Source organism: Sinocyclocheilus anshuiensis, unplaced genomic scaffold (genome assembly GCF_001515605.1).
Source record: "Sinocyclocheilus anshuiensis isolate Anshui unplaced genomic scaffold, SAMN03320099.WGS_v1.1 scaffold1682, whole genome shotgun sequence".
NCBI classification, from domain to species: domain Eukaryota; kingdom Metazoa; phylum Chordata; class Actinopteri; order Cypriniformes; family Cyprinidae; genus Sinocyclocheilus; species Sinocyclocheilus anshuiensis.
This window is the reverse complement of record NW_015542431.1, coordinates 46,727-54,900: the sequence shown is the minus strand read 5'-3', so window position 1 is coordinate 54,900 and position 8,174 is coordinate 46,727. Positions and strand designations below refer to the sequence as shown.

Here is an 8,174-nt window from a genome sequence, read left to right as displayed (position 1 = left end):
TCAGCTACTGTTTTGTTATTAGTTTAAGTATTTGCTATTGACTGTTCAAATGCGGAGTTTTGCGCATCGTGTGTTTGTGTGCGCGAGCGAGCGAGCTACACTTTCGTTTACTGACTACAATGCCAGAGAGAGAGAGAGAGTGCGAGAGAGCGAGAGGGGTTCACATCACATACCAGCTTCATCACTGTGTCTGGGATGAGGAACACAGACAGTTTCAAGAAAGATGGACGTTGCAGTATTTTTTTGTGGAGTTTAATGGAAACGCTACCTGTCTGATATGCAAAGAAAAAGTCGCCGTTCTAAAGGAATATAATCTCAAGCGTCATTACTCGACGAAACAAGGATAACAGTATGAGAAGTACCAAGAAGACGAGAGCAAAAGACGAGCCATGCAGTTGCAGAGAGAGCTAACGTCCCAGTACAACCTTTTCCATAAAGGCAAAAAGGATGCTGATGCTGCAGTTGAAGCAAGTTATGTGGTGAGTTGATCGTTAAAGCGGGAAAGCCATTCACAGAAGGGCAGTTTATAAAGGATTGTATGCAGGAAGTCGCTGATATTCGGGTTTATAAAGGATTGCATGCAGAAAGTCGCTGATATTCTTTGTCCAGAAAAGAAAAACTTGTTCAACAATCTCTCTTTGTCGGCAAACACAGTGGCAGAGCGGATCAGCGAGTTATCGAGTGACATTTATGACCAGTTACGCAGCAAATCTAAAGTTTTCACTTCATACTCTGTGGCGCTTGACGAAAACACATACATAACTGACAGTCAGAAGTCCAGAACGGCCGTCCACCCGATGGCCGTCGGCCTGGCTGATATACTGTTGTACTCACTTTTTATATTATTCACTTTACTACAACTTGTACTACATACTTTTTAATATTACATATCACTTTTACTGTGCACTGTATCAGTGCATAATATTTTACCACTGTAACTGTAAGTTTCACTGGATCCATAAAGTCTTATCAGTTGCATTTGTTATTGTTTGTTGTGGAGTTTATCTGTGTAGAGTGCTATCAAAATAAAAAGCAGACTACCAAGAGTGTCACTTTTTGATTTGTATTCGCTGGTTTTATTCAATGTTCTCAATGATGGAAAATTATTAGTGCTTAAAGATGTATTATTTAGATTTTCTTCCAGTATTTCAAAGGGAATGAGCTGTGTTCTGACCTGAAGCACAAGAAAAGCTCAAATGTTGGGGTTGATGACAGAGAAAGCAATGAAACAACTTAATTTCATTTAATGTACATTCAAATTACAAAACATGTATATGTCACAGTTATACTACATTAACATTAGAATTGTAAACCGAAAAAATCAATCAAATCAACAAGTGAGACAAGTGTGAGCTTTCACAATTTCTTACGAAAATTAATAATTTTCCAAGCCTAACTAAATAACTGGAGGCAGAGTTATTTTTAACTCCATGTAGATCACAAACCTCTGAAATCGGTTGATAAATGTAAACGTTATCGTGTTTTTATCCAGAAAAAACCGCAGCTCCTCCGTTTACCTCCATTTGTTTTTAAGGCAGTCTTGCCCTCACAAACATGGCGGACGCGTTGACGTATCGCAGCAACGGCTCAAAGCGGCCAATGAGGAGTCTAGGTATTTATATGTCTATGGTGATGGCAAGCAAAAAACGTGACGATAAAGGCAGTTGGGAGGAGCTAAAAGAAGAAGAAGAAGAAGAAGAAGAAGAAAACGCAAACAGTTACATCAGGTTACCTTTGCTCGCCTCTCTCAATATACACAGCATGTATAGAACTATAGTAAAATCCCAGGACACCCCTAGTCCAAGCGTCCACTGCTATTTATCACTCCGCATTGTCTGACATGAATATCCTATGCATTCATAACGAGACGGCAGCGATTCTTACACTACATGTATATACCACTACCTAATATATACTGTATATAACAACGATAGAGACACTGCTGTTTACACTTTTTGTTAAGTTTGACAACATTATTTCTAATTTACTTCAAATTCCATTGCTAAAATATTTTTAAGTAAATTTTCAGAAAATTTCCGCTTTCTTGTTGTGCTTGAATGTTAAAATGGCCCTCCTATGAGGTGTCAATCACAGCAATGGCCCCCAGCCAATTTGAGTTTGAGACCCCTGCTTTACAGCATAAGGCTCAGTGATGATGTTTGCCTGCTTGACATTACAACCACATGAACTGTCATTTGTAAGCATGTATATTCCTTATTCCTTAGTGTAAATCTCATGACTTGTTGCACTGCAATGCTCTGTAGATTTATAATATTTTAAACTTTTCATGTTTCTTTTTTTGTTGCTGTTGTTGTAAATAAAGAACCAGTGTGTTTTGAAATATTATTTTAAAAATTCTTGCAGTGTCTTAATGTGTGACCTGTACAAAAAGTTTAGGATGGTTCCAAGGGCCCTGATCAGAGAGGGGACCTACACAATTCTACAAAGGGGTAACCAAACCCCAATTCACATGTAATTCTCTTTACACAACAGTGAAAAACCTTTAACCCCAAATATAAGCAACGGTGATTAAAAATTGCATGTGTTAAGTGTTACTAACATTATCATTCCACATGAAGTACTAAAAAAAAAAAAAACAAGATCTGAAAACCACTGGTGTGAGCTTCTCTTCACACTGTATGTGGTTTATATGGCACCATGGTACCATCAACTAGAAATTAGTAATGCGTCTAAGTTTATACAATCTGTTTTTTTTTTTTAAACTGAGAAAGGTTTGAGTGTAAACTTATGGTGTTGGACAAGAGAAAGAAGAATATGCCCTTATGTGTTTGATGTATAATACACATTTTATCAGCTCTATATTCACACTGTAATGCGTTTTTCTCTTTGTCTTTTTAGTGCTGATTTCAAAAATCCACTCTGGACACACTGAAGGTGAAAGAATTTGATTCATATATTTGATCTCATATGTGTGATTTTACACTAACTGATACAAACTGGCTGAGAATGAGTTATGAATGAGTTTAACAAAAATCACAAACCTCATATAAAATGATTAGAAAATAAAACAACTCAGTATTTAATTTGACCTCCTGAGAATGACAATTAGCACTTTCATTTTTTCTGTGTTTTAGGCTCTATTTTGTACTATGTTCTCAGTTTTCATGATAATTAAATATCTATATTTTCTCTTTTTTTGGTTATTTTGGTAATAAATTTGAACTATTGGCAGCTTAATTAGTAGTTTTATATTCCCTAATCTACAGGGAGTAATCAAATACGTCTCAATTAATGTTTTGATAATATTTTAATATTTAATTTTTATTTCAGAAATTTTTAATTGCACAGACGTAGTTTGCAAACACTATGGTAGGATGGTCCATGTGTAAATACACCAGAGGAAATGAGTCTGACACAGATCAGTGATCACTGACTGTATCGCCAGATGAATCTGTTTATCTCTTTGCACTGCAGACCAAATAAAAGAACTAAAATCAGTTTAAATTCACACATGCGTCAGATAACAGCTCAACTACCATTAGCAGGATTAGAAGTGAGAATACTCGGCAAGTATTTATCGTCACATAATGAACTGCTCTGAGAGCTCAGTGAAAATTATTCATAAAACACTGAATAAGTGGCTATAACAGATATAGAGAAATTGGTTTGTACTTTTTTATTTGTTTAATTGGTTTGTAAAATTGGATATAACCTTTTACAGAAAATATTATTCTGTTGATACAGTGAGTATTTTAATGTTTATAGGTTGGCTCCAATCACTTTCGTAGTAAATGTCTCACTGTAACCCAGAAATTACTATTATTATTATTATTATTTTCAAGAAAAGGAGGGACAAGTGGAAATTATTTTTGTGGTAATAAACATTATGCCACAAGTTGATCTTAACTGTCTTAACTGGACCTGGAATATTACTTTAACATGTTATTAATGAGTGATTTCTCAATTTCAGTTCCTAGAGCAGTTTTAAGTGTTTCTCCACAGAAGTGGTTGACCGAAGGAGATCCAGTGACTCTGATCTGTGAGGTTTACGGCTCCTCTACAGGCTGGACATTCAGCTGGTACACTCTAACTGCTTCATCAGGTAAGATATAATGTGCTTCATGTGAAGTTGAAAGAAGATGAAAATGTTATATCACCTTTTAAAGATCATGTAGAAATGCATCTTTAAGTGACAACTGCACATTCTTACTTTCTACAGACTACGGCAATCATTATAAGCTGCTCTCAGACAGCAGCAGAGGAGTTGGAAGAAACTACACTGTCAGTTCTGCTGCTCTAAATCACACAGGAGTTTATGTGTGCAGAGCAGAGAGAGGAAAACCAGCATATAAAACAACCTACAGCAACAAACAGCCACTATGGGTCACTGGTGAGTTCATACACAACTTAAATGATTAGTTCATCTTTAATAAAGAGAATTTTAATGCACAATTTTGAAACATTATAGCTGTAATTGTTTGCTCAGGTGTTTCTCCTCCAGTCTCTGATCATCAGTCCTAGCAGAACTCAACACTTCACATCTGTCTCTCTCTCTCTGAGCTGTGAGGACCAGAGTAACTCTGATAGATGGAGAGTGAGAAGATACACAGACCATTGGGGGATGGAAGATTGTTCATTACGCTGGGCATCCCAAACAGGATCTACATGTACATTCAGCTCCATCACCACATCAAGCACTGGAGTGTACTGGTGTCAGTCTGAATCTGGAGAGAACTATCATCCTGTTAATATCACTGTACACTGTGAGTCTGTGATTATTAATTCCACTGGCATTTTATAATCAAAGCAATCAGGTGTGCGTTTCCCATACAATGACGTAACTCACTGATTAATCACCATAGTATGATGCATTTTTGTGGAAACGAACTAGCCTGTTTCCCGAACACGGTCGCATCTCCATCGTTTGAACCACATTAGTTCAGCAATTTAGGGCCGTTGTTAATGATGTCACATGCATGTGGTGGAGTAATAACTTCATCTCTGAGATGCTGCTGTATTGAACATGGCACCTGATGGCTAATTTACTATGTTTTGTTCCCTGTCATTTTGCTTTATTTGATGTTTGATTCATCGCAGGTTTCCTCTTAAAGGGGTCATATGATGCGATTTCAATTTTTCCTTTCTCTTTGGAGTGTTACAAGCTCTTGGTGCATAAAGAAGATCTGTAAAGTTGCAAAGACTAAAGTCTCAATTCCAAAGAGATATTCTTTATAAAAGTTAAGAGTCAGCCACGCCTACCTAAAACGGCTCGTTCAAATAATGTTCTTTTTAGCAGCATCATATGACCCCTTTAAGTCATACTCCGGGGTTCCCTTAGGCATTTATGCACGTGCGCACTCTTCAAAAACGGCGCTTATTGACGACGCGCTATAATCTATCGATTAAAATGTATATATATTTAAATAGAATGGACGGTATAGATTGTACTGCATGTTAGCTTGCTTATTCTTAATGTGCCCGAGAGCATAATTTATAATATAATATAATATAATTTTAAGTCCATATATCTTACTAACAAGAAACTATGCTTCTAACCACAGGTCGAGAGCTGTAGTTCCTACCACGTAAGTTTGCGACGCTGTTTGAGAATGTTCGTTTGAACTATGGTTTCGGGAAACACCGAATCGTTGAACTATGCTGGTAACGACGGAACTTGCGACCATAGTTGGCTAATGATGCTTTTGGGAAATGCACCCCAGCTTTTTGTGAAGGAATATGGAATGAAATTTGTGTGTGCTAAAATTTTAACTATTAGATAAAAATCAACAATTTCAGTAATCAAAAGAGGGGTCCAACCACTGATCTGTAATAAATAAACTGGACTTCTCATGAGGTCATAACATGTGAGGCCCACCACTCTGTCATATTGGTGTACACACACATTCTAGTGAATTAATAGGAAATCATTTGATTTTAATGAGAAAACACTACCTAACAAGTGTTTCTATATATTAAGTTCCCCTGTGCATTCTAACAACACAGATGTCCTAAGCGTGTAAATGGTTTGTCAGGCATTTTCCCTGCTTATTCAGTTTACAGTAGCTTCCGTCAGATCAGCGGATGGACGAGTCACCTCAAAATATGACATTACAAATGTCATAGTGCTCAATCTGAAATCTGCAAGGTATGCTCATACAACTTAATTCACCTTGTGCAGTTTTTCACAGTGGCTGGAATAATGTGTTATATAATATTTTTTTAATTCATACAGTAACTCTAAATAATTACGTTAACATTATGTAATTTGAAGCAGTTAAGATAACAACTTAACTTAAGGTGATTGATTTAACATTTGATTCTACAATATTTACAAATAACACTTAATTCCTATGCAAACTGTTATGCTTGTAAAAAGCCATAAAATTTTCGCTGACCTGTGGCTTTTTAAGGTTAGGGTTAGGGTCTAACCCCTAACCCGGTCTTGGTTTCTAAGACCTCCAAGAGTCTGAAATGGAAATGGATGTTGGTCAATAAAAAGACATCAGGAAATAAAATACATGCTTATTCATATAAATATCGCTGACTGCGTGTGGACGTAAAGACATGAAGCTTTATTTCCAATCATTTTTGCTGTTGCTCCGAGCGAGATGATGCATGGTAAACCTTGAATTTAATACAACGTAGTGCAATATACGGTAGTAACACAGACTTGTATTGTACTTTTTATTATATATTCGCTTGAGTTTCTGCTAATAATCCCAGATGTGTTTATATTTAATATTTCTTCCATAACCACATGCCTAAAGAAATACATTTAGTGTTAGATCAGTTACCTGTGTTGGCAATGTGCAGTAGACAAACCCATTTTAACAATTTTTATATATTGCTTATCCTGCGCCAAAATATCATAAATATTACAGATAACATCAAAGGTAGTTATTAATTTACATAAATATATTGTCACCAAGTCAAAGCCTTTTCACGTCATGGCCACCATGCCAAATGGCTGAAGACTGATGGCCAGAGCCTTGCCATGTCTTAGTCTCCAGCCATCTTGGCCATCAGACCAGAGTCTCACCTCCTCAAGACCATTCTTGGTGGTCCCATGTCCAAGTCTGGTGTTCCCGGAAGTCATCCCACTGTCCACATTACTTCCTGTAATAGCCGCTGACATCATGTGTATGTGGGCCACATACACTTCCCCAGAGGTGCCGGTGACCACCACAGCTATTCTGAGCCCTATGCCAGCCATGTCATGGCCAAGGAGGTCATCCCTGAACTCACAGTCTGCCCTATCATGGCCAAGGAGGTGGTCTCTGAGCTCTCAGCCTGCCCTGTCACAGCCAAGGAGGCCAACCCTGAACCCCTTGCCTGTCCTGTCACGGCCATGGGGGCCGTCTCTGAACACTCTGCCTGTCATGTCATGGTTATGGAGGCCGCTCACGAACTCTCTACCTGTCATGCTACGGCCACTGAGACCTTCCAAGGATATTCTGCCTGTCATGACGCAGACACGGAGGCCGCTCACACACCGTCTCCCTGTTCTGTCACAGCCAGGTGGTCTGTCCATGTCATCTTTATTTATATAGCGCTTTTAACAATACAGATTGTGTCAAAGCAACAGTACAGCATTAAAAAGTTCAGAAGGGTGATGTCTCTGCTCCGCCATGACCTCCTGACCTGTGGTGGTCAACTGCTCTGTTCTGGCTGCCTGCTCCACCAGCTTGAGCAAGGCACCAAACCCCCAACTGCTCCCAGTGTGTGTTCCCGGTGTGTGTGTGTGTTCACTACTGTGTGTGTGCACTTGGATAGGTTAAATGTAGAGCACAAATTCCGAGTATGGTCACCATACTTGGCCACACGTCACTTCACTTCACAGGCCTGGCCCTCCATCCCGCCCCCTGGACCACCTCCACTCCCCCACCCTCCTGAACTTTTTGGGTTTTGGTGTTATGTTAGGGCGTCTGGAGCCACCATTAGAGGGGGGGGGGGATATGTCACGTTAGGTTTTATTTCGTTTTAATGTTTTCATGTCTTTATTTTGTAGTATAGTCATGGTTATGTTTCCTGGTTTGTCATGTGATTCCCTTGCCCTCATGTATCTTGCCATGCACTGCCTTAGTCAATGTGTCATGTTGTGATTGGTTGTTCCCCTTCAGGAACTCGAGCTGCGTCGAGATCGCTTTGGGAACGCCTCTGCGTGACCGCGTTCTGAAGCACGTGTCAAATCAGCCCAATGGAGTAGCGAGATG

The 8,174-nt window shown here is 38.8% G+C and overlaps 1 pseudogene; it reads left to right on the top strand.

Moving 5' to 3' along the window:
- The first annotated feature begins 389 nt into the window (after positions 1 to 389).
- The window catches only part of LOC107693567 (uncharacterized), a 35,725-nt pseudogene continuing 27,940 nt past the window's right edge, over positions 390 to 8,174 (top strand).